Here is a 4,672-nt window from a genome sequence, read left to right as displayed (position 1 = left end):
CCTTACCCTCCTAGCTCCCATTCTTGGTAAGATGTCATCTTCAGTGGAACAGGAGAGTGATGTAAGAGCACTCCTCGTTCTCTTGTGCAACATTTCTGCAAGTCTCAAAATAAAACTTTTAAAAAGAAGCCTGACATACTCGTTTACTGTGCATGTTGGATTTTGCAATTCTGAAGAGACTCATAAAAGCTAGGAGCAAAGCAGCATTTTATTAAAAGACCCTCCCTAGCCAGCACTGTGGTTGTTTTTCTTCTTTGTTGGATCTGGGGATGTGCAATACTACACAGCATGGATCCTCTTATTGTACCCTGTCCCATGTCCATCATCATTGTCCTACACTGACTTTCTGATAAATAGCAACAACCACAGTTCTTCCAGATCTAATTCCCTCAATGTTCTGATGACCATTTCTGCCATTCTGCCTCTCCCCACCGAAGCACCAGGTAAAGCCTGGTTCCCCAGCCCACACTTCCTGTTCTTCAACTTCCACAGGCCACTCTCCACTTCCAGTTCAGTCCTGGTCAAAGAGGCCCCCAGAGAGCCATACTTTCAATGATAGTAGATGGTACGACATGTATTCATGTCCAACCAGATAAGCCTCATGATTTAATATCTATGTCAGCCCTCCAGCCAACAACAGCATGTGTGGCATTTTAAGCAGCATGAACCCCGAACAGGTGGCTGTCCCATCTGTCTTTCAGCAGATCAAAGGGAAGGGTGGGACAGGGTAAGGTTGGTTTGTAGATTAGGATACTTCCGTCAAGGAGAAATCCATTTCCATTCTTTAATTGGATGGCAATACTGTTAAACCTTTGCTTCCAACCTCCAGGCTCTCCTAAGCAGCATGGCTGTGTTCCCCACCATCTCATTCTTTGAAGCATGGCTATGAAGGAGCTGGGGGCTGTGATAAAGAAGGGAGTGTGGGATACTATGTAAGCTCACTGAGTGGTGTCATGTTTTGAGTGCGGAATGTCTCTGTAGGCTCATATATTTGGACTCTTGGATCCTAGCTGGTGGAGATGTTTTAGGAAGTTATCAAACATTTGAGAAGTAGGGCCTGCCTGGAGGAAGTGGGTCACTTGAGGCGAATGGGCCTTGAGGTTTACAGTCTGGCTCAGTTCTGGCTTGCTCTCTGTCTCTGTCTCTCCCCCTCCTCTCCCTCTCTCCTTCTTTAATGCTAGGGTGATGTAGTCACCTTACTCTCTTGCTTGTACAGCCACAAGCCATAGTTAGAAATAAAATCCAGAGCCTCTGCTCATGAGAAGCCACGATTGCATTTCCTCCACCTTCTTCCTCTTCCGTTTCCTCACCCTTATCCTCTTCAGCGTTGAAACTATTTCTTGAGCACCACTGGTCCAGGCATTCTATGTATATTGCTCCTGTCTGACTCCAATTCCAACCCTAGGAAGTAGGCTTTATATATCTATTTTACAAGACTTTGTCAGTGTGTGCCTCTCAAGTCGTAAGACTCTCTTCCCAGGTGCATCTAAGTTGTGTTAAGATGACAGTTAGAACTGTTGCAGAGATCATGGGTGGCTTTTAACCACCGTGGCGGTTCAAGTAAATAAAGACCTGATTCTAGAGTTGCCTTCCTTACTACCCGACTGCAGAGATGGCAAATGTGACTGTTGGGAGGCTTGCTGGGTTGGACGCTCAGCTCTCCATGCTTTGTGAAAGCCCCACGTCTGGGCACATCCCGAAAGCTTCTTGCCTTTCCCTGGTCCTCTTGGTGCCATGTCCATAGGTCTCACAGTAAAGCAGAGTCAAGGAAAGCCAAAGGACAGATTTCTCTTTCACAGCTTCCTGAATAGCAGAGACTTCTTGCAGGTTAGGGCTTTTGTGTTGGGACAGGCATCCCAGTGGGTGGCAGCACTGGTCCTTTCCTGTTTCTCCACGCCGAAAGATCCAGCGGGAAAACAAGTACTCCACCACCGGAGGGCGCCACAGCCCCACAATTTTTTTTCTTGGGAAAAAAACTGAAGTCCGCAAACATGGTTGTTCAGATTTCTTTTGTTTCTGAGAGGGAAATCAAGGGTTGTCTATAGGGGGAAAGGTGAGATATAAATTAATACGGAAAAGCGGAGGAGAGAAGTGTAACCACTCTGAAAGCGCCTTGCTATGTCATCGTTTGAGATTCTCAACTCTTGGAGAATTGTTTTCAATGTCGGGCAGAGGACAATGCTGAGGACAAGGGCTGCGCAGCCAAACAGAATTGGGTGACAGTCCCAGATCCATGCTCGTTAGCTCTATGATTACCCACTTTGCTCAGCGATTGACTGTGACCTAGAAGTGTAAGTCAAACAAACCCTTTCATCCCCTAAGCTGTCGGTCTCAGGTTTTATCATTATAACAAAAAGGACACCAGGACCCTGTGAATCCCATCTTTTCCTTATGAACCCGGGGGTTACAGGTGCGCACTCACACCCACTCAACATTTACAGACGTGCCGGGCCCCATTCTTATGCAGCAAGGGTTTTATCCACCGAGCCATCGTCTTAGCAAGTTTACAGCCTTTTGTTTTATTTTGGCCAAGAAGGAACTGGCTGTTGCTGATGGGGGGTTGTGGTCCAAAGGTGAACATTGGATGCGAGAGGAAGGAGTGCATGTGTGTTGGGGGAGGGGTGTATTTTGAAGAGTAGGATGGACAAGAGCTTGCCATGCCAGGAAAGTGCCACTGGGGTGTTTAACGTGGCAACTGTCTCCTTTGCTTGTGCCAAGACTGAGGTTCTTGCGCATAGGGACCCCCTGATCTGAACGGCTCTGTCCACACTTCCCTCACATGCTTCACTTTGAGCTAATTCCACTCCCATCCACTTTTGTTTCTTCAGATGACCGTTCACCCCAGTGGGAGGCGCACAGCAATGACCCACCTGTGATGCTGGCTTTCAGAACATGACTTTAAAGTAGCTGGGCTCCCATGTTATCACAGGGAACTTGGCATGCGTGGTAATTGCATGCACTTGAGTTTAGAAAATGAAAGCGAAGTACTGTTTTCTTTCTTTCTTTTAGAGAGGGCTGTGATGGTAAGAAGCATTCCACAAGGGATCATTTATGCGGCCCCATTTTCAGAGTTGGGCTCTGTCAATGCTTTTTACCACGGAAGAGAAAGGATGCTTATTGAGGGATAAGGTAGTTCCAGGAATGGCAGTTTCTGCGCCATGTAGTGGCAGGTGCTGGTGAAAAGCTGATTAATCCCATTCAATAAATAAGAGACTCCGTTGTACGGCAGCACACAGGGTACCAAGCACTTGGGCATAAATCCTCTCAGTTGACGTTCCCAACCATTCTGAGGTATGAGGAGGACAGAGTGCTATGAAGATTTAGTTTTACTTTTAATTGTGTGTGTGTGTGTGTGTGTGTGTGTGTGTGTGTGTGTGTGTTCTCTCTGGGGGCCTAAAGAGGACATCAGATCCCCTGGAGTTGAAGTTTACAGGTGGTTGTAAGCTGTGCAATGTGAGTTGTGAGTGCTGGAACCCGACCAGCAGGTGCTCTTAACAGCCGAGCCATCTCCCCAGGCCCCAGAGAGTATTGTTGCCACTAAAATGCCTTTGTTGAGATATAGCTCATCCACTGAGAGTGGTTGTAGCTATATTCACAACTATGTGCAGCCATCACCATGACTGGTGTTCAAACCTTTTCATCACTTCGTAAGAGCACCTCATCACGGAGTTCCACCCACTTTCCCTTTCCCTTCTGCTCAGCCTAGCTCCCCCTGTCTCTGCTGATTTCCCTATTCTAGACATTCCACAATAAGGAAGTCATATTAACATACGGCCTCTTGGAACTGGTTTCTTTCACTCAGCACAAAGTTTTCAGGCTTTACTTGTGTTGAAGCAGGTGTCCTTTCAAAGGGGAATAATTTCACATTGTGTGGATATTTCTGTTTGTCCATTCATCAGTTGGCTTACATTTGGCATTTGTATTCTGTTATTTTGAATAATGATAATGAAAACATGATGCACAAATTTTTTTTTTTTTTGAGCTGAGGATCGAACCCAGGGCCTTGCGCTTGCTAGGCAAGTGCTCTACCACTGAGCTGAATCCCCAACCCTAGTACAAACTTTTGTATAGAGATATGTCTCCATTTCTTCTTGGTACAGATCTAGGCATAGAATTGCTGGGCCATAGGGTGGTTCAGTGTTTCAAGGTTTGAGACCTGCAGGAATGTTTTCCAAACTGCATTTTACACAACCATTCCGAGTGTGCAAAGCGTTTGATTTCTCCACATCCTTGCCAGTGCTTGTTATCTCTCTCTCTCTCTGTGTGTGTGTGTGTGTGTGTGTGTGTGTGTGTGTGTGTGTGGTGTTGGATGGGCACATGCATGTTTAGGTACCCTTGCCTCTGCATGCATGGAGACCAGAGGAGGGCATCAGGTGTCCATCTCTCCTGCTTTTTACTTTATTTTTCCCTGAGACATGATCTCTCACTGAGCCGAGAACTAGGCTGGCAGGCAGCAAGGCTCAGCAATCTCCCTTTGTCTTCTCTCAAAGTATTACGGTTTGAGGTGTGAGTATGGCCATACCTGGCTTTTTACATGAGTATCTGAGATTCTAATTCAGGCCCTCATGCTTCTGTGACAACCTATACTACACGGCTGTCTCCTCAATCCCTTGTCTGACTTTTTGACTCTAACCAACATCTAGTGAATGCAAAATGGCATCTCACTGTGTTT

Source organism: Onychomys torridus, chromosome 6, assembly GCF_903995425.1.
Source record: "Onychomys torridus chromosome 6, mOncTor1.1, whole genome shotgun sequence".
Lineage (NCBI taxonomy): Eukaryota > Metazoa > Chordata > Mammalia > Rodentia > Cricetidae > Onychomys > Onychomys torridus.
This window is presented reverse-complemented; position numbering follows the sequence as displayed.